The 22,739-nt window shown below is 46.0% G+C and overlaps 2 pseudogenes across 2 annotated transcripts; both read right to left on the bottom strand.

Annotated features, from left to right (window-relative positions):
* Nucleotides 1–8,131: 8,131 nt before the first annotated feature.
* On the bottom strand, nt 8,132–11,665 carry LOC125548102 (subtilisin-like protease SBT3.9; annotated as a pseudogene). Its single transcript, XR_015618358.1, has 10 exons — nt 11,507–11,665; nt 11,327–11,418; nt 11,157–11,254; nt 10,895–11,059; nt 10,177–10,794; nt 9,757–9,824; nt 9,401–9,667; nt 9,194–9,311; nt 8,874–9,045; nt 8,132–8,793 (listed from the first exon to the last, which is right to left on the bottom strand). The product of XR_015618358.1 is annotated as a subtilisin-like protease SBT3.9 (transcript).
* Nucleotides 11,666–15,752: 4,087 nt separating this feature from the next.
* LOC125548317 (serine carboxypeptidase 1-like) lies at nt 15,753–18,043 on the bottom strand (annotated as a pseudogene). Its single transcript, XR_015599636.1, has 7 exons — nt 17,523–18,043; nt 17,152–17,423; nt 16,824–17,076; nt 16,604–16,713; nt 16,442–16,528; nt 16,223–16,319; nt 15,753–16,138 (listed from the first exon to the last, which is right to left on the bottom strand). The product of XR_015599636.1 is annotated as a serine carboxypeptidase 1-like (transcript).
* Between the last annotated feature and the right edge of the window lie 4,696 nt (nt 18,044–22,739).

The raw sequence follows: 22,739 nt of genomic DNA, 5'->3' as shown, positions 1-22,739 counted from the left end.
TTTATGAAATCTGGCAAATGGATAAACAAAACTGCATTCCTTAATAGGATTTGTTAAAGAAGAGTTGTATATGATGCAACCAGAAGGTTTTATCAATCCTAAAAATGCTAACAAAATGTGCAAGCTCCAGCGATCCATCTATGGACTGGTGCAAGCATCTCGGAGTTGGAATATGCGCTTTGATAAGTTGATCAAAGCATATAGTTTTATACAGACTTGCGGTGAAGCCTGTATTTACAAGAAAGTGTGTGGGAGCACTACAATATTTCTGATAAGTATATGTGAATGACATATTGTTGATCAGAGATAATGTAGAATTATTCTGCAAAGCATAAAGGAATGTTTGAAAGGATTTTTTCAAAGAAAGACCTCGGTGAAGCTGCTTACATATTGAGCATCAAGATCTATAGAGATAGATCAAGATGCTTGATAAGTTTTTTCAATGAGTACATACCTTGACAAGATTTTGAAGTAGTTCAAAATGGAACAGTCAAAGAAGGAGTTCTTGCCTGTGTTACAAGGTGTGAAGTTGAGTAAGACTCAAAACCCGACCACGGCAGAAGATAGAGAGAGAATGAAAGTCATTCCCTATGCCTTAGCCATAGGTTCTTTAAAGTATGCCATGCTGTGTACCAGACCTATTGTATACCCTGCCCTGAGTTTGGCAAGGGAGTACAATAGTGATCTAGGAGTAGATCACTGGACATTGGCAAAATTATCCTTAGTGGAATAAGGATATGTTTCTCGATTATGGAGGTGACAAAAGGTTCGTCGTAAAGGGTTACGTCGATGCAAGTTTTGACACTGACCCAGATGACTCTAAATCTCAATCTGGATACATATTGAAAGTGGGAGCAATTAGCTAGAGTAGCTCCGTGCAGAGCATTGTTGACATAGAAATCTGCAAAATACTTACGGATCTGAATGTGGAAGACCCGTTGACTAAACTTCTCTCACAAGAAAAACATGATCACATCTCAGTACTCTTTGGGTGTTAATCACATAGCGATGTGAACTAGATTATTGACTCTAGTAAACCCTTTGGGTGTTGGTCACATGTCGATGTGAACTATGGGTGTTAATCACATGGTGATGTGAACTATTGGTATTAAATCACATGGCGATGTGAACTAGATTATTGACTCTAGTGCAAGTGGGAGACTGAAGGAAATATGCCCTAGAGGCAATAATAAAGTTATTATTTATTTCCTTATATCATGATAAATGTTTATTATTCATGCTAGAATTGTATTAACCGGAATCATAATACATGTGTGAATACATAGACAAATAGAGTGTCACTAGTATGCCTCTACTTGACTAGCTCGTTGATCAAAGATGGTTATGTTTCCTAACCATAGACATGAGTTGTCATTTGATTAACGGGATCACATCATTAGGAGAATGATGTGATTGACTTGACCCATTCCGTTAGCTTAGCACTTGATCGTTTATTTTGTTGCTATTGCTTTCTTCATGACTTATACATGTTCCTATGACTATGAGATTATGCAACTCCCGTTTACCAGAGGAACACTTTGTGTGCTACCAAACGTCACAACGTAACTGGGTGATTATAAAGGTGCTCTACAGGTGTCTCTGAAGGTACTTGTTGGGTTGGCGTATTTCGAGATTAGGATTTGTCACTCCGATTGTCGGAGAGGTATCTATGGGCCCTCTCGGTAATGCACATCACTTAAGCCTTGCAAGCATTGCAACTAATAAGTTAGTTGTGGGATGATGTATTACGGAACGAGTAAAGAGACTTGCCGGTAACGAGATTGAACTAGGTATTGAGATACCGACGATCGAATCTCGGGCAAGTAACATACTGATGACAAAGGGAACAACGTATGTTGTTATGCGGTCTGACCAATAAAGATCTTCGTAGAATATGTGGGAGCCAATATGAGCATCCAGGTTCCGCTATTGGTTATTGACCGGAGACGTGTCTCGGTCATGTCTACATAGTTCTCGAACCCGTAGGGTCCGCACGCTTAAGGTTTCGATGGCAGTTATATTATGAGTTTATGAGTTTTGATGTACCGAAGGAGTTTGGAGTCTCGGATGAGATCGGGGACATGACGAGGAGTCTCGAAATGGTCGAGACGTAAATATCGATATATTGGACGACTATATTCGGACATCGGAAAGGTTCCGAGTGATTCGGGTATTTTTCGGAGTACCGTAGAGTTACGGAAATTCGCCGGGGAGTATATGGGTCTTATTGGGCCATACGGGAATAGAGGAGAGAGGCCAAAAGGAAGGAGGCGCGCACCCCCCCCCCTCTGGTCCGAATTGGACAAGGGGTGCAGCCCACTTTTCCTTGTTCCTCTCCCCCTCTTTCCTTCTCTCCTACTCCAACAAGGGAAGGAGGAGGCCTACTCCCGGTGGGAGTAGGACTCCCCCCTTGGCGCGCCCTCCTCCTAGGCCGGCCGCCTCCCTCCCTTGCTCCTTTATATACGGGGGTAGGGGGACACCCCATAGAAACACAAGTTGATCAGTTGATCTGTCCTAGCCGTGTGCGGTGCCCCCTCCACCATATTCCACCTCGGTCATATCATAGCGGTGCTTAGGCGAAGCCCTGCGTCGGTAGCAACATCATCACCGTCACCACGCCGTCGTGCTGACGGAACTCTCCCGTGAAGCTCTGCTGGATCGAAGTTCGCGGGACGTCATCGAGCTGAACGTGTGCTGAACTCGGAGGTGTCGTGCGTTCGGTACTTGGATCGGTCGGATCGTGAAGACGTACGACTACATCAACCGCGTTGTGCTAACGCTTCCGCTTTCGGTGTACGAGGGTACGTGGACAACACTCTCCCCTCTCGTTGCTATGCATCACCATGATCTTGCGTGTGCGTATGGATTTTTTTGAAACTGCTACGTTCCCCAACACCTGCAACGCTGCTGAGTACACCACCATGGACGAGGGTATGCGCCAGGAGGATTGCAGACAACGTCAATATGATGGAAGACTTGGTGGGGGCGGCGGCCTGCAAGTGGCGTTGGGATGCGGAGGGTGGGGGTGGTCGGCGGCGGCCTGCAGGTTGGGTCGACTACGATTATTGGCAGCGTCGGGATGCTGGAGCCTGGAGGTTGGGGACGACTACGTGTAGATGAATCAATATTTTAATTAATTGCCTGAATCGTTACAATTAAAAGTTAGAAAGGACAAAGTTGCTCCTAATTAGGAATTATCAAGACCGTTGGATTAACTTAATACTACACATTACATTAGATAGTGTGATATACCGTAAAATATCACAAAAAATATGCTTCAACTTTATAGGAGCGGACGAGCTCGTCTAATCATGGAATCGCCAGCCTCTGTTCACGTGCGGATATGGGTCCGTGAGGTATTGCCGCTAGTATATCTGTATGGGTCTATCTAGGTCTCAGTCGATTTAGACTTCGCGAAGTCTAAGTCGGCTGATGTCACCTAAGACAGATTAGGCCCGTTTGTTTAATCGACAGCTGCTGGGTTTTATCCTTAGCTGGGTCATTTTTGTTTCTTCATTGTATGTTTGTTTGTTTGTTTGTTTGGGCTGAATTGTTTGTTTCTTTGTCTTTTGTCTTTGTTTGTTCTTGACACCACAAAAAAGTGTTCAACAAGAGAACTAAATAAAAATACATTTTTATGTCACTAGTGCAGCACATCGCCCAGTCCTTCTCTTTGTGCGTCATCTTGCTTCTCTTTTTATTTTTATTTTTTATAATTTGTTTAAAAAAACATTTTTTATATTAGAACAAAAATCAATTTTTAATGCAACAAAGAAACAAAATGGAAAGAAGACAAACTAGATACTGTGGCACTGTTTTTCACAAATCAATCTTTATAAGTTGCTATCCGCAAAAAAAAAATCTTTATAAGTTGCATACAAATGGAGGTCATGCAAGTGTGCTTCCAAAGTGGGTTGCGTTGTTTTTCTCAACAAATAATAATAACAAAAAGAAGAAAAATTCAAAACACAAGGGTAAAAAAAGAAAAAATAGTAGAAAAAGAAAAATAAAAGGTCAATAATAAACCTACTTAGCAGGCCGCCCAAGCCGGGTGTGTAGTTGCAAAAAAGTCAGTTGAAGCCGGGGGCGAGACTTGAAGTTGCAAGCCTACTATCGGACATGCAATTGCAATCAAGGGCGACACTTGCAGTTGCGAGCCTAGTGTCAGACATGCAACTCCCCCCCCCCCCGTCCCTACCCCCAACATGATTTTTTTCAGTTGCAACCATATTGGAAGACATGCAATTGCAGTCGCGCGGGGGGGGGGGGGGTTGCAGTTGCGTGTCTAGTACTGGACATGCAAGTTCCCCCACCCCCTCTCCTACCGCCCTTTAACAAAAACATAAGACCAGTTGCAGTCAGGAGGGAGACACACAGTTGCATTCGGGGGCGACACTTGCAGTTGCATGACTAGTATTCGACATGCAACTCCACCCCGCCCACCTCTCCCGCCACTCTTACAAGACAAAGGTTAATTGTAGTAGCGGTGTGTGGACATGTACTTGCATTAGGTGGAGACACTGGCATTTGCAAAGCCTAGTGTCGGACATGCAACGACCACCTCTCCCGACGCCCACTTACAAAACAAAACATGTCAGTTGCATTGGGTGTGTAGGCATATGGTTGCAGTCGAGGGCGACAATTGCAGTTGCAAGCCTAGTATCGGATATATACGCAACTCCCCCTCCATGTTGCTCCCTTACAAAACCAAAAAAGGCCAGTAGCAGTCGAGTGTGTAGGCATGCAGTTGCAGACAAAGGGCAATACTTGTAGTTGCAAGCCTATCGTCGGACACGCAACTTCCCCATCTCGTGCCGCTCACTTACCAAAAAAGTTCAGTTGCAGCCGGGGGTGTAGGCATGCAATTGCAAGGAAAAAAATTCAGTTGCAGTCGGGTGTATAGGCATGCAATTGCAGTGGAAGACGACACTTGCGGTTGCAAGACTACTATTGTACATGCAATTGTAGTTGCAAGTGTATTGTGGGACTTGCAATTCACCCCCTCTCCGTCAAAAACACAAGGCCAGTTGCAGTCGATAGGGGACATGCAGTTCCAGTCGAGGCCGAGACTTGGAGTTGCAAGCCTAGTATCGGACATGCAACTTCCCACTCTCTCGCCGCCCACTAACAAATCAAAAAATGTCGGTTGCCGTGGAGTTTGTGGGCATGCAATTGCAGTCGGGTGTGTAGGCATGCAGTTCCAGCCGAGGGTGACACTTGTAATTGCAAGACTACTTTTGGATATGCAATCCCCCCCCCCCTCTCTGACAAAAAACACAAGGCCAGTTGCAATCGGAAGGGGGACATGCAGTTGCATTCAAAGGCGACGGTTGCAGTTGCAAGCCTAGTATCGCACATGCAACTCCCCCTCCCTCTCCCACCGCACTTAGAAAATAAATGTTAGTTGCAGTCGGGTATGTGGGCATGCAATTGCAGTAGGGGACAACACTTGTAGTTGGATGCCGAGGGACAGACATGCAATTGCCCTTCTCTTGACAAAAGACTAATAAATTACGTTCAATGGCGACACTTACAATTGCGCCTAATAGTGGGCATACAAGAAAAGGATTTTAAATGCACTAAGAAGACAAAATATAAATAAAATAAATAAGAAACATGGATTTTTTATAAAGTAAATAAATGAACAAAATAAAAATAAGAATGAAACAATAAAAATGGTAAAAATACAAATGCAAAATAAAATCAATGTCACAAGAACGCCGATATTTTTTTTTGTTAAAAATCACTTATGAAAAGATAAATAAGAAGCAAGAAAATAAAATAAAAAACACATAAATAAATCCAGAAAAGGCCAGGCTATCACACATCCCTGCCTACGCATAAAATAAAGAAGAACGAAGGAGCGGACTAGACACACCCTAAAACAGCCCATCACCAAAAAGAAAAATGGAAGCAAACTTATTGGACATGAGAGAAAAATAAAACAAACAAAAAAATTACCAATTCTTGGTCGCTTTGAAGACATGGAGTTGCATTCTGGGGCAACACTTACAATAGAGGTCCCATTGCTACCGAATCGACTAAGACTTGGCTAATTCTTGGTCAACTAAGAATAACAAATTCACATAAAATAGATTTTTTGGATTAGATATTTCCATCTATACTTCTTTTAGACTGACATACTTAACACAAAGCCAAAGCTAAAAAAACCTAGAAAAGGAGACATGGGTGCTTGTTCTATACAAAAATGCGTGCGTGTACGCACATATGAAAAAAGGAAATTCTGGTTCTAAAAAATGGATGCTGCACTAGAAAAACTACATAAAACACTATACATTTAGGGATATTTTCTATCAACAACAACCACACGTACGCACACGGATTCTAGGAAAAAAAAAGGAGAAAAATTCACAAAACATGCTACTGCAGTGTACGAATTCTTTTCCTTTTCACTCTTAGGCCTCTTTTGGTTTGGAGGAATTTTGTAGGATTTTCATAGGATAGGATTTTTATAGGAAAAATTCCTTCAGAGATCTTTGGTTTGTAGGAATGAAATCTTATTCATATGGAGGAATTCTTCCTATAAACATTAGCCTATACTCAATGCAAAAAATCCTATGGTGTGAATCAAAAGGCATCTCTTTTTCTATTCCTATGCATAGCATTTAAGATGCATGTCATCTCATTTCTTAGACTTTGTAAACTTCGTAGGCAAAAAAAAAAGATACACCGTTCAAAGCCCGCCACTCCCCTGCCTAGCCCACCCAAAGCTGATAAGAAAAACAAGACACGAAAGCAGCCCACTAGTCCGTCCATCTACATGGGCCAATTTACAAATAAAAAGCAGTTTGCACGTATCTAAAAGCAATAGTAGATCTAATGGTCTATGAGTCGACTGAGACTTCGTGAAGTCTCAGTCAACTGATTTTTAGCAGTACCATATGGTCCGTCCAAAGTAAGTATTCAAGGTCATATAGCAGTATGGTAGAACCGCGTGCACAACAACTTTCGCTCGGTGCATGACAACCACGATGTCTTGTGCCAGTATGTATTGATGGTTCGTGTTCCTATAAACTGCAAATACCACCAACGTCCATCACGCCGCTCCACGACTGTGCCACACCAGCAAAGATATTTTATGGACCTCCCATATTCGCATGGCCCGATCCCTAATTCCAGCAAGAACCCTAGCCGCTGCAAATGACCAACGCAAACCAGGCTCCTGATCCTGTCGCTCCCCCCATAGTACCCTGTGCGGACCGTGGAAGGAATGTAGTGACATGCGTCCATGCCGCGGGCAGAACACCAGAGAGAGGTTCTACAAGTGCTGAAATCACAACCTCGAGGCATGAGTTGGTTCCAAACTACTTTGGGGCAATTCCAGGGAAAATAACGATAATTCAACCCAGAGCCCGGACTCGGATGAGCACAATGAACAATACCTTGATTTGAAATATAAAAAGAGTTAAAAAAAATTCCAATTTTTGTGCGGTGCAAGATGCTTCTGTTCGTGAGCTCCGTGCAAAATTTTGTGAAGTTTGGACCTTCGAGGAACTCATGGCAAAAAAGACAAAATCAAGCGTGAACAATTCGATTTTCAAAAGTTTCTCAGACATCTGAAATTTGTCTTTTTTGCCACGAACTCCTCGGATGTCCAAACTTCACAAAATTTTGAACCGAGTTCACGCACAGAAGCATCTTGCACCATAAAAGAAATTAGAACTTTTTGAATTTTTTTATTTTAATTCACGGTACTGTTAATGCCTTGGCTCATCTGAGCCCGGGCACCAAATGGCCGCTTCCGGAAAATAGCTACTGTCCCTTGTTTTGGTCATGTCTAAATGCCTCTCCATTATATCACTTGCAGAGCTGCTAGCCTTCTTATGCCTCTCCTATGTCATGTGTCATAATTTTCTGTTACAAAGTCGTGCCACATTATAGACGGTGATTGTGCATGTCTAACTTCATTGCGATTCACGTCGTTGTCATTGCTTTTCTTCATAGACAAAATGTACTGTGACATAAGGGGTTGACGGAATACTCTGCCGTCTAAGGAGAGACGTGCAAGTACATCTTTCCTGTTAAAATTTCCTGAAGTATGTGCTCCCTTTGGACACGTGGTCACGCCACACAATGTTTTGCTAGTACAGTCAAGGATCAACACATCTCATTAATCATGAAGGACTACCATGTATTTAATAATATTGGAAGAAAAGGATTTCAGTATTTCCTACATTTTTGTATGATAAGTAGATGAATGCACGAACAATTGCACACTATTGATTTGATATATTTAAGATGTATCCGCAACAAAGTCTTGTATCACAGTTCTTACCGCGACAGGAATCCTAACCGAGTGGGTATTTCCATCTGACCATGTCAAGCTCCCAAAGGTAAACCCGCCTTGCACTCTCCGCCTTGTAGTAAACGACACCCTAAATGTCATGCTTGTGCTACTACCTTTGGCGAATGTGATCATTGATGGCTCCACGGACATGACCACCCCTGCTGGAGCTTCAAGCACCGCATGATAAGTCGTTCCGACCGCCCCCACATTTGTGATAGTGCGTTGAACCGTGACATGGTCCTTGAGGTCCGGAATAGCGATCGACGGGAGATTGAGATTGAGTTGGTAGGATTCGCAACCATGTAACAATCCTATGGTGCAGTTAAAAAACTTGTTGTACTCTCTTGCATCCACGTTGTAGACCAAGCCAGGGTCACTGGCTCTGTCTGGGTCTATGTGGCCACCACCAAAGTCGAAAGGATCAGCCACCTTCCTCGGGACCGTCTCTGCTTCGATTGGCGCACCAAAACCATCGGTCACTGATGCTAGAATCATCACAAAGAAACAAGTTAGTAATATAAGATAAACTAGCTGGAAGAACTTTGCATATAAACATTGTGCATACCTGTGGTGACAATTGCAGACTTGATCATAGCAGGTGACCAATCAGGGTGAATCGACTTAAGCAGTGCGGTCACCGCAGAGACATGTGGACATGCCATGGATGTACCAGAAAATAACACATAGGAGCCACGAACAGCTGCTAAGATGCTGACACCTGGCGCAGTTATGTCGGGCTGTCAAAACATCCACAGAGATAAAAGTCTTAAATCCGGAGACGGTCACAAAAGTTAGTTAAAAGCACCGCAAGTATTTGCGCAAAAAAGGGGGGACCGCAAGTGCAATTATTTTGTCTTTGAGTTATAAATTTCACAGTGGGAGTACCTTGAGTATGCCTGGATATAGGGGGCTCGGACCTCTGGAGGAGAATGAAGCAACCCTCGGCGATAGCACCCCGTCTCCGACAACAGTCATGGTAGGTGACACCTTCACAATGGGATTCCTATCATGACAAAAAACATTCACAGATTAGTTATTGGAGAAAGAAAATATATGACGATCGACCCTATTCCAGGCAACGCGACTTCTTACTCTGTGTTCTCCCAGTAAGATGCAATTTTCTGTGCGATTTCGTAGTCTACCACAACGCATGGCATGCCGGCCTTGCACGCCGTCAGGGAGTCCAAGCTGTTCATGTTGTATTGCGCGAAGATGAGGCCCTTGGCTCCGGCACTCACGGTACGGTTGATGGTGCGGGGTAGCTCTATCCGAGGCAACACGCTCGGAGCCTCCCTCGGTGCGTAGCACAACACGATCTTGCCGGTCACATTGCTTGACGCTAACCACTCCTCCGTGCAGCTGCGCAAAAGTTTTAAACTGAATATGGTTCGATAAACTGTGGAACTAATAACAGTGTAACTTGTCAATTGAGTGTGTTATGTCGCTACCTTCCCGCATGAACAAGCTCCTTAAAGTCGTCGCCGTTCAGAGTAGAGTTGTAGTAAAGAGATTGTCCCTGCGTTTAAGATCAAAGACAAATGAGAGAGTAAGTTTTTCTTTTTCAATAAAGTTAAATGAATGCCTATACGATTATGTTTCGGCGCACGCTAATTTGACACTTGACGTATCATACGACTTCCCGCCAAAAAAGAGTAAAACCTATACGATTATGGTAAGTCAGTTGTGTTCTTTCAACTAAAAACAGTTTGTTAGTTAACCTGTACCTAGCATGTGTAATGATGTAAATTATCGACTTTTATCTAGCTGGGATGTTTCTATTCCTTGAGAGTGGACGTATTTGGGTGCATTTTCCTATATATTTTTTAAAAAGGAAATATCAGAACAAGTACTTGGAGAAACGTACATACCACAAGCTTTTCTTTGTTTCCGAGAGATATGAAGGTTGGGAAGGCCCGGTCCATCGTGCTAGCGGCCACTGTCATGACCCATGGCACGACATTCGTCACCGTTTGTGGTGCCGGGCCATCATTCCCGGCAGAGAAGATAACTGAGATCCCTCTCAAGACAGCATGAAGTGTCCCAGGGAACTCATGACCGGCACCCCCTCCCAGTGAGAGCGATAAGACATCTACACCATCGTGTATGGCATCGTCAATGGCTGCGAGGATGCTCGCGTCACTGGCTGCTGTGTTCGGGCCCCATAACACCTTGTAAATTGCTAGCCGTGCACGTGGTGCCCCGCCACGTGCCATGCCGGTGGCTAGGCCGGCATAGCTCACACCCTGCACTTCTCCTCCGGCAATCGTCGAGGCAACATGAGTGCCATGGCCGCTGAAATCCCGAGGTGACATGTACTCACCCTTGAGGTGCATGGCATTAATTCCCTCGGAGTACCACCGTGCGCCGATGATCTTTCTATTGCAACTCGTTTCATTGCGCTGTTCCGGTCTGGCATATGCCTTTCCACCGTGCCTGCACAGGGCCGTATCCGTTGTCATCAAAGCTTCGTGATTCAGGCCATATGCCTGCAACAAAAACAAGCACGGAGTCAACCGATGTCCATTTCTAATGTCTGACTTGGGTTTCAACAACTTCTGAATTTAAACTAGAAATTTGATTACAAACCTGAATCGATCACCCCGATGATGATATCTTCACCGTAATTCGCTTTTCGGAGGAGGTCAGTTTGTTGTGGTGATTTGTTGTGTCCAAGGCCAAGGAAGTCCCAGCTTTGAGTTGTGTGCGCCTTGTGGTAAGTGTTAGGCTTCACACTTATAACTTCAGGAAATTCTACAATTGTAGTATCCAATGTGAATTACTCCGCAAAAAACATATAAAGACACCCCACAAAAAAAACATATAAAGACAGCAGATCTTTATCACTTACTTGCCAACGTCCTAGCTTGGGTTTTGGTGAGCATTGCCGCAAACCCAGAGAATCCGTGTTTGTAACTGTAAACTATCGACTTCAAGGATTCATCTTTGCTGTTGCAGACAAGACATAATGTTAGCAACAGTACTAATATATAGTAACATGGATTACTAGCTAGCCAGTACCTCCCAAGCACGGAGGTTAGTATGTCATGGTGTGACGCGGTGACAGCAGATGGATCATCATGTTTCTTCTCCCCCATGTACACTATGTAGAGCTGAAATGAACATGCGAAGAGAGGTCAGAATTTTTTTTAGAACAAGCCAAAGTTAAAGTCTTGCGAACAAGAAGGAATTATAACTTACTTTGCTCGACGCATTTGCCGAAAGAGGCAACAGTGTGACCAGTAGCAGAGCGCAGCAAGAGAAAGCTATCCTCGAATCCATGTCCGATCTCGAGAAGAGTGTTATGTTCTTCTCTCCTCTCGCGTGTATGTATATATAGCATAGGAGCCAGGTGCTATCCATGAGGTGAAGGAAGAAAGAACAGTTCAAAAGAACATTACGTGTTTCAAAAGAACACGTGATCGAGAAAAACGATAGGACTAGACGACCATGTCGTATCTACCACCATTAAACAACTTGAAGCAGACTTAATGACATGAGGTCGACCTCAAAACAACAAGCTTCGTTTAATCAGTGGGCATAAAATTATAAAAACAACCATGGGGGCTGCAAGAACCGTTCAAACCATGATATGTTTGCATTGTCAGCGTTAGGTGGTACACGTACCTGAGAAAGAAAGCGCAGACCATGGTCCTTATAGGAAGCACCGTGCTCATCGGGCATCCAGGCCGTGTCCATGTCATGACACCAGCGCTTTGCTGGGTCTTTCAAAAAAAAAACTTTAGTAAAGTTGATAAAGGTGACGGCAATTTATAGAAACAAAAATTTGACCCATTGAAGCATTCCACGCGTAAAGATTGGTTTGGCCGGTTCGTTTCTCTAATAGCTAAATTCATTTTTTTTTTGAAGAACCTCTTGGAGAGAGCAGGGGTTCCTGCAATTTCTATAAAAATGATAGAAATGGTCCAGTTTGCAAGTAAAACCACGCCCAAAAACCTACACAGATGATGCAATTTATAAGAAAAAACTAACCCAAAAACCTACCGGAGCTCGAGGATTATATAAAAACGTCTCAAATGCCTGGACCGGCCGCCAGTTAGTGATCGGTCAAAAAAAAACTCGACCCAACTGGACCTCTCAAACCGCGGATAACGCCCGGGCTGACCGGCACCCCTCATATCCCGCCCAAATATAGGACGGATATGGGGTGGCCCGAGCACGCCCTGGCCCGTCCGCCTGACAGGCCCGACCCACCGCCGACCCCACAAAAAACCCCAATCCGGGCGGCGAGCTCAAACCCTAGCTCACTCTGTCCCTCTCTCTCTCTTGCTCCGTCCACTCCTCTCCCTCTCCCTTTCCGATCCCATCCACCAGGATGAGCAGCTCCGATAGAGACTCCGGCTCGAAGCTCGACTACAAGGAGGAGTTGGCCCTCTGCATTGATCTGGAGCGGTCCAAGGTGAAGACCGGCGTCAGCTCCGGATCTAGAGCGTCGCCGCAGCTCCCGCGTCGGCGCAGCGCGGACGCTGGAGCTGGACCCTCCCGTCCAGCGCACAGCGACGCAGGGACAACACAGTCCGCTTCGGCCTTGCGCCGTCTCCTTCCCTCGCCGGCGGCTCCTCCACGCGGCCAGCGCTGGGTGCTGTGCCCACGCCTCCGGCCCGCAAGCGCACTCCAGAGTTGGAGGCGTGCGCCACGCGTCGCGAGCGGCCGCATCCACGGGAGAGGGACGCGGCGGAGCAGTCCGCGCGCCATCACCACGGGACGGAGCCGGACGCCGAGAGGACGCGTGTCTCCTCGCATGGGTGTACCACCGCTCCCTCAAGATGGTGGAGATGGACACCCGCTGCCTCCGACGGAAGAATGCCAAGGCGCTCCCGCTTGCTATTCAGAAGTCGGAGCGCGAGGCAAAGGAGCCAGTGGCGGAGAAGGCTCGGGTCGCAGGCTGAAGCGGTAGCAGGACAGGGCGGTCTGTCGGATGAAGGGGATCACCGTCATATCGGATTCCGACTCAAACGGTGGGGATAACTGCACCTCCTCTTCCGACAACCAAGACCCTCCACCAGCCGCAGACGCCTACAGCTGCGTCGGCGACTGGAAGGGCAAAGGACCGGCATGGAAGTGGTGATTCCGGCTCCCCTTCCTCCTCAATGTTTACATCGATTTTAGATGTAGAAGTTTATCAACTTATCCGGGAATGAACTATGATCTTTTGGATGTGGTGAAGTATGTTAATGTCCGTTTTCAGCCGATCTTGTGTTCCTTTGTAGCAGATTTTTGTTGTCCGTGATTTGATCATGTAGGATAGGTCAACATTTGCATGTCTAGTATGGATATAAGGTGCCGGATATAAGATACGTGGATGCAGAGTGGCAAATATGAGGGGTTCCTGGTCAGTACCCGTGGACGCACCCGGACGTGTCCGCGGGCTTTCGAGGGCCCGAATTTGCCAACTGCGGCTGTAGATGCTCTAACGGCACTTCCAACGGAAACCCGTAAATTTCCTCCCGCATCCCTCCGCGGACAGCGGAAATCAGTTCACGGACACAGATGCAGGAGACCGCCATCCAACGCTGCCTGCATACATCTGGCCTCCCTCATTTTTTTATGTCCGCACGATCAAATAGCCGCATACATAGAGTGCATACGTTCAAATAGTCGCATGCAGCACTAGTTTAAATTTGAAAAGTTCAAATATTACATCCCAACATTATTGTCCCATTTAACCGCCCGATTATGCCCAATCAGTTCTTCTTTCAGCTACTCGTGAGTTGGTCGACGCTGAATTTTTTGATGCATTTGAATAAACTCTTCAAATATGGCCGGAATTTTGTTTGAAAGTTGGATAGGATCTATCACCCATGTTCCCAAATTCTAGAGCTGCGGCGACATCGTCACCCTCATCCTCGACGATCATGTTGTGCATGATCACACAACATGTCATCACCTCCCACAAGGTCTCCGAATTCCATTGCTTAGCAGGTCCATGAACAACTGTAAAACGGGTCTGCAGAACTCCAAATGCCCTCTCGACATCCTCTCTAACTGCTTCTTGTCTTTGGAAAAAGCTAGCTGCTTCTTGGCTTTGGGAAAAGTGAGCCTTTTTCTGACCAACTAGGTTAGGATGGTGCTGACAAAGGTAACCTACGGAGGATAGATACCGTCAACCAGATAGTAGCCCATGTTGTACTCATGTCCATTGACAGTATAGTGGCAAGGAGAAACTTTCCTTCAGTTAGCCTCGCAAACAACGATGATCGCTGCATCACATTGATGTCATTCTGAGACCCAGACATGCCAAAATAAGCATGCCAAATCCAAATATCATGTGATGCAACTGCTTCAAGAATGATGGTGGGCTTCTTAACATGACCTTGCTATTGCCCTTGTAAAGCCTTCGGACAGTTCTTCCATTTCCAAATCATGCAGTCAAGAGATCCAAACAAACCTGGCCATCCTCTTACTTCTGAGCTTGCCAAGAGCCTCTCGATGTCTGCCACAGTTGGTTCTCTTAGGTAATGGGGTCCGAACACCTCGACCACGGCAGTTCGAAACCTGACCATGGTATCTCTGCATGTGCTCTCAGACATCCGTAGGTGCTTGTCCCACGAATCAGTGGTCGTGCCATATGCAAGCATCCGTAGTGCGGCCGTGTACTTCTGGTAACTAGAGAAGCCAATCCTTCCCACGACGTCCTTCTTCAAGACGAAGTAGTCATGATAGGACCGGACGCCATAGTACAAACGATCGAAAACAGTCTTGCGCAACCAAAAACGTCGGCAAAAACAGTCAACGAAGAGTGCATCCGGGGCAAAGTAGTCGGCCATCAGTGACAAATGGTTGCGCGCCCTGTTGCAATTGAGCACTCGATGACCCTAGATCGAGCCCTCGAAAACGAGAACATGCTCCTTCGCAAACTCCGCGTCTTCAAGGACCGCATGCATCATCGCCGTCTCATCCGAGTTATCCTCGTCGGACGACTCAACATAGTGCTGATATATGTACTTCAAATCAGAATCTATTGCTAGAAAGAAGGGAAAACTTTTTTAGCTCCGACAATTCATCGAATAGTTGTCGGTCATGGTGAGTATAGCAGTAGCAGATGGTACCTGGCGGGGCGGTCGGAGGACAGGGGTTGAACAGCGAGGGAGCAGAAGCAGGGTGGAGCCCGGATGAAACGTTGGAGGTGACGAAGACATAGAGTCCCGGCGGGGTGGTGATGTAGCGGCGAAGGCAATAGAGAAAGAAGGAATGAGAGAAAATTGGGGGGGAGGGGATGGAGGCGCGTGGTCCACCCTCATCTTTGTCTCTGGTTTGCGGGAGAAAGTACGCCCGGACCGCGCCGCGGATCGATACAGGCCCATGTTGGATGGCAATGCGGTCTGGACGTATGCGGGCGGTTTGAGGGTCCGCCTTGGAGATGCCCTAAAATCCTTGCCGGTTGATGACTACTGTATAAAACTTCATTTACCACACTAAGCGAATCACAATGTATTATGTTATTGAGTAAATAGCAATGTGTCCCTAACATTCTTGGGACAACGTACACACGGTTGAACACCAATCATGTGGGAAAGAACTTCCCCAAGATCTAATCAGACACCTTGATATATCACACTTGATTTATTTGTAAATGGCTGGACTAGTAGTTTGTCCAGCCGGCTGAAAACTTCCATATATGCTCACATAACCAGCAATATATATGTATGCTCAGGCGTTCAATTCCGGGACCGCAGGTGGCAGAACGCCTTTGAGGAAGGAGTAGAAAAGAACAAGCGATCTTTTAGGCTGGAAGCTAGGAACCATATGGCCAGCTCCTCTCACTGACGCAAATGTGAATCCTCCCTTGTATTGCTGAGCGTAGCCTCCAACCTAGATTTTACCATACCACACTTTAGTGTATATAGAGAGTCAAATCACAAAAGTAGTATATGATAGTAGAGGATAATTAGTTACCTCGCTGTCTGGGGTGTACCATGGACGCCACGGGTTTGTGACCGTCAGATTGAGATCCTTGACGGAGTACCTCGGGCAGACATCATCCATGTCACCGCTGTCATCGAGTTCATTAGCCGTGATGTAATGAGATGGGAGTAGCAAGACTATAACCATTTATTTCTCTTCATTTTGTGTCTTTGAATGAACTGCAAGTCTGCAAATACGTATGTAAGTTACCTGTACAGCCAGATTCTTAATCCGTTGTTGACAAGCCAATCAATGGTTGGCACCATGGAAATTGGGGCATCGCTCCAATTTACGTTACTGTGAACAGAACAAGGTGGGCTTAGAAACATATCTGGTAAATAAGACAGAGTTTTTAAGGAAGTGTGTACTTACGCGCACTCTGACCAGTCAGTGTTGGTTCGAGCATGCATGGCCTTCTGCACCTCAGGATTGTTGAAGTAGGCGTCGACATAGTGCCCGATGCACGGATCATAGCCTGCTAACTGTCCCAGCCACGTACATTAGCTAATTAATTAATCAGTACCTTCTCTGGTCTGATGAGATATGTTGACCAATGAGATTTTTGAAAGAGCAAGAGCATATATATACGTACGTAGCTACTGAGAGTGGATGCTCCCGTCTCGCGACCTGATGCAGACGGGAGCGTAGATGTTGTAACGATCAATGTTGCCGGTTCTGACGGACGCCTTGGCCTTGGCCTGGCCGCACCCTTTGCCCTCCAACCGACCGAAGCTGCAGTGCTCGCTGATGTTGCCCCACACCTCGTCGGAGATCACGCCGTGGTTCCACAAGAACTCGTACCGTCCCCTCGTGTTCTTGTAGTCATCAAGGTACGGGTTGCCAACCTGCGTGGATAACCCCGATTAGCCATTGATGTCATCAGTGCTGAACTAGTCTGCCATGACCAGGCAATAACTTACGAAGATCCCCTTGAGGTTCATGCTTGTGGCGCCGAGTTTGCGGAGGGCGACGATAACGGTGGCGAGCTGGGGGACGTAGTGGCCGCTGTAGCTCTCGCCGGCGATGTAGAAGTCTCGGCCCTTGTACTCCGGGAACCTCTCCAGCCAGTTGAGCAGGAAGTTGTAGGCGTCCACCGCGGTCCTCGTGTCGCCGCTCTCGTGGTTCTCCGACGACGTGTTCGAGTACGAGAATCCCACGCCCGCCGGCGACTCCCGGAAGATCACATTTGCCACTGCGAAGATGTGTACATATAACAGCTTATACCTTCTTGACTCGCGCGTCGCGCATGAGAGTTGTGTAATCAAGAGGGTCGATCAGTCAAGTCACCCACCATTGTTCCAGGCGTGCCTGTTTCTGCTCAGGGTCTTGCCGTCGGGGTTCACGCGGAACGGGCCGAGCTCTTGCATGGCGCCGGCCCCCAGCGAGGAGCACCCAGGCCCGCCGTTGAGCCAGAGGACGAGCGGCTTGGAGGAGGCCCCGTACGCGGCCTCCACGAAGTAGTAGAAGAGCGCGCGGCCGTACTGCGCGCTCACCGTGACGTAACCGGAGTACTGGTCGAAGTTGACGCGCGGCGGCTGGCCGGGCAGCGCCGCGATCTTGTCGGCCTCCCTGGCGCCCGGCGGCGCGCTCGGGGCGCTCCTGGGCAGGTGCCTGAAGCTGCTGTCGGGGTTGGCCCACGTGTCCGGGTTGACAGCACCGGTCGCGAGGGTCTTCGCCCTGCTCTCCAGGAAGGTCGCCAGCACATCTCGCTGCTGCAGCAGGGTCTTCGCGCTCGCGAGCGAGGCGCCCAGCAGGATCGCCAGCATGACCGTGTAAGGCGCGGCATGGTTCCCCATCGTAACCTAATGCTGTCAGGCGGCAGCTGCTTGCTGAGAACGCGTAGATCTTTGGTGTTTTTATAGAGAGAGTGGTACCCGTCGAGGTCGGAGGGGGTAAAGTACCACGAAATGATGGGTCCTCTTCGCCGTTCTAGAGTGCTGGACATTGTTGACGTACGTTCCGCAATGGAATCGACATGGCGACGCCGCCGATGCCGAGGTGACATCTCTAGGCAACAGATGGTCCAAATTGATACGAGCCGTTAATTAGGAGAGATCCGATGGCTAGTATTACTCTTACCTCGCTATTACAAGAGATCGAGATTCTCTAAGGCTAATATGGACTTAATTTGCACTCCTACGAATAAGGAAGTAAATTATTGCTTCATTAAACGTGCAGGTAGATAAGGAAACTAATAATAATGCTAATTAATGTGCGTGTCGGTTCCATTCCAAATTTGTTCCAGCCAGAATATGCCAGAGCACTTGCATGCCCTTAATTTAGCTAGTATTAGATCTTGATAAGGAATTACCTTTTATTACTATTATTACTATAGTCCCCTAAATATAAGTCTTTGTAGAGATTCCAATACGGACTACATACAGAGCAAAAACGAGTGAATCTACACTTTAAAATATGTCTATATACATCTGTATGTAGTTCTTTTTATAAAATCTCTAAAACGATTTATATTTACGAATGGAGAAAAATAATATAGTAGACACATATTTTTTTTGAACACAATACCGACGCAAACGATCATACACTCCTTTTATGAACGCACACACGCACACTTTGCCCCTAGACCGAGCTGGCACATCAACTTGAGGTTGATGCACTCGTCACAAACGTCTTTGTAGTCGACCGAAATATCTCCCTCCATTGAGTGCACATCGTTGTAAGACCTGAAATAAATCTAGAAAAATACGAGCATCGGTGTAAAGCCTACGACTTGAACCCTGATAGGCTGGGATACCACTGTCTTTTTAACCATTCAACCACATGTTAGTTTGATAATTCACATTTTTAGTACATATAAGTATGTATTGACCAATGGCAACTTAAATAATTTAGGCCAATTTCTAACATGTGGACATACACGATACAATCACATATTGATATATGTCTACAAAACTATATTTATATTTAAACAACGTTAAATATTTAACATTAGAAATTTTTGTGATAGCACTGCATAAAGTTCTTGTACACATCTTTCACATCCAAACATACACCATTTCTTTGCAGGGCAAACATACACCATATTTCAGTACATATGTATAGCGCACAGTACATACTGATCAATAGCAGTTTAAGGAATTTATGCAAATTTCTAACACTTTCAAATATACAATATCCCATAGGACAGTGCTAGGCGCCGGCCCAACTTTCGGCCGGTCGAATGCCGAGCGTCCCATGTGAGACCGCGTGACTGTCATATGTCACATTTGCTTCTCTTATCCGGTCAACGCTGCCAATCCTCCCCGCGCAGGCGGTCACCCTTGCGGTCGTAGCGGAGATGCCGCCCGAGCTCGCTGCAACTCGCCGGCGGTCACCGTATTGCAGCTCCACCACTTCGTCGGTTCCAACTTCACCTCATCCTGAACGGTAGTTGCGGCAATTCTATACATCGGTCAACGGAGACTAAATTCAATTGGCTGCAGAATGCTCTTTTGCTTCACTTATATTTGTTAGATCTTGGCCGATTCTTTTGTAAAAGAAATTAAACTCTCATGTTTCACTTATATCTATTTAGAGAGTTAACAGGAACTGGTCATTCACATGATTAATCATAAAATCTTGCATAAAATTATAGATCGTCGAATATGATATGTTGGATTCCCTGGCATAGTTTTGCGATATTAAAATGGCAATATTGTTGAGGAACGCAGTATTTCAAAAAAAAATCCTACAATCCCGCAAGATCTATCTAGGAGATGCATAGTAATGAGAGAGAAGAGTGTGTCTACATACCCTCGTAGACCGAAAGCGGAATTGTTAAGTAACACGGTTGATTTGTCGAACGTCTTCGCGATCCAACCGATCAAGTACCGAACGCACGGCACCTCCGCGATCTGCACACGTTCAGCTCGGTGACGTCCCTCGTACTGTTGATCCAATTGAGGCCGAGGGAGAGTTTCGTCAGCACGACGGCGTGATGACGGTGATGATGAAGTTACCGACGCAGGGCTTCACCTAAGCACCACAACGATATGACCGTGGTGGAAATCTGTGGAGGGGGCACCGCACACGGCTAAGCCAATTGTCAACTTGTGTGTCTATGGGGTGCCCCTCCCCCGTATATAAGGGAGTGGAGGAGGGGAGGGCCGGCCCTCTCTATGGCGCACCCCAAGGGGGATTCCTACTCCTAGTAGGAGTAGGTTTCCCCCCTTTCCCTAGTTGGAGTAGGAGAAGAAGGAAGAGGCAGAAGGAGAGAAGGAAAGGGGGCCCGTCCCCCTTCCCAATTCGGATTGGGTTTCGGGGGCGCCCCCCCCCCCACACACTTGGCCGCCTCCTCCTCTCTTCCACCATGGCCCATTAAGGCCCATTGACTCCCCGGGGGGTTCCGGTAACCCCCCGGTACTCCAGTAATTGCCCGAACTTATCCAAAACCATTCCGGTGTCCAAACATAGCCTTCCAATATATCAATCTTTATGTCTCGACCATTTCGAGACTCCTGGTCATGTCCGTGATCACATCTGGGACTCCGAACTACCTTCGGTACATCAAAACACATAAACTCATAATGCCAACCGTCACCGAACGTTAAGCGTGCGGACCCTACGGGTTCGAGAACTATGTACACATGACCGAGACTCATCTCCGATCAATAACCAATAGCGGAACCTGGATGATCATATTGGTTCCTACATATTCTACGGAGATCTTTATCGCTCAAACCACATAACAACATACGTTGTTCCCTTTGTCATCGGTATGTTACTTGCCCGAGATTCGATTGTCAGTATCATCATAGCTAGTTCAATCTCGTTACCGGCAAGTCTCTTTGCTCGTTCCGTAATGCATCATCCCGTGACTAACTCATTGGTCACATTGCTTGCAAGGCTTATAGTGATGTGCATTACCGAGTGAGCCTAGAGATACCTCTCCGACAATCGGAGTGACAAATCCTAATCTCGATCTATGCCAACTCAACAAACACCATCGGAGACACCCGTAGAACATCTTTATAATCACCCAGTTACGTTGTGACGTTTGATAGCACACAAGGTGTTCCTCCAGTATTTGGGAGTTGCATAATCTCATAATCCCATAGTCAAAATGCTAAGATAACGGATGGGTCTTGTCCATCACATCATTCTCTAATGATGTGATCCCGTTCATCAAATGACAACACATGTCTATGGCTAGGAAACTTAACCATCTTTGATCAACGAGCTAGTCTAGTAGAGGCATACTAGGGACACTCTGTTTTTCTATGTATTCGCACATGTACTAAGTTTCTGATTAATACAATTCTAGCATGAATAATAAACATTTGTCATGATATAAGGAAATATAAATAACAACTTTATTATTGCCTCTAGGGCATATTTCCTTTAGTCTCCCACTTGCACTAGAGTCAATAATCTAGTTCACATCGTCATGTGATTTCACACCAATAGTTCACATCTTTATGTGATTAGTTCACATCCACATGTGACTAATACCCAAAGGGTTTACTAGAATCAATAATCTAGTTCACATCGCTATGTGATTAACACCAAAAGAGTGATCATGTTTTGCTTGTGAAAGAAGCTTAGTCTACGGGTCTGCAACATTATTCAGATCCATATGTATTTTGAAAATTTCTATGTCTACAATACTCTGCACGGAACTACTCTAGCTAATTGCTCCCACTTTCAATATGTATCAAGATTGAGACTTAGAGTCATCTAGATCGGTGTCAAAAGCTTGCATCGGCGTAACTCTTTACGATGAACTCTTTTATCACCTCCATAACCGAGAAATATTTCCTTAGTCCTCTAAGGATAATTTTGACCGATGTCCAGTGATCTACTCCTAGATCACTATTGTACTCCTTTGCCAAAATCATGCTAAGATATACAATAGGTCTGGTACACAGCATAGTATACTTTATAGAACCTATGACTGAGGCATAGGGAATGACTTTTCATTCTCTTTCTATTTTCTGCTGTGGTCGGGTTTTGAGTCTTTACTCAATTTCACACCTTGCCACACAGGCAAGAACTCCTTCTTTGACTGTTCCATTTTGAACTACTTCAAAATCTTGTCAAGGTATGTACTCATTGAAAAATATATCAAGCTTCTTGATCTATCTCTATAGACACTACAAAAAAAGACACATCCGTGACATTTTGGGCTGAACAAAAAAAAATTCTGTCATACATATGACACTTCTATGACGATAATTATGACAAAACCCGATATCATCATAGATGTGGTGGGCTCGTACTTCTATGACAAAAAATCATGACAGAAAATGGGCTTTTCGTCCTAGGCGGGCCGGAGATGCAGCTGCATGACATTCTTTGGGCCGTTCATGACGGAAAAAACCGTGGTAGAAGCGAGGGTGAGGAAAATTTCGGTGAGTTCCCGGTTACGGTGGGAGGTCGGGGCCGAGCGATGCGCGTTTCTATCGTACACGTACGCGCATGTGTGCGAGGCGTTGGCTCTAACTGAACCCGAGCGAGGCGTTGGGCTCTAACTGAACCCGAGTGATTGCACTGCAGGCTACGCTTTACT

This window comes from Triticum urartu, chromosome 3A, assembly GCF_056163025.1.
Source record: "Triticum urartu cultivar PI428250 chromosome 3A, HENAU_Tu73, whole genome shotgun sequence".
Taxonomy (NCBI): Eukaryota; Viridiplantae; Streptophyta; class Magnoliopsida; order Poales; family Poaceae; genus Triticum; species Triticum urartu.
Note: the sequence above shows the minus strand (reverse complement) of the source record. Positions and strands in the feature narration are given on the sequence as shown.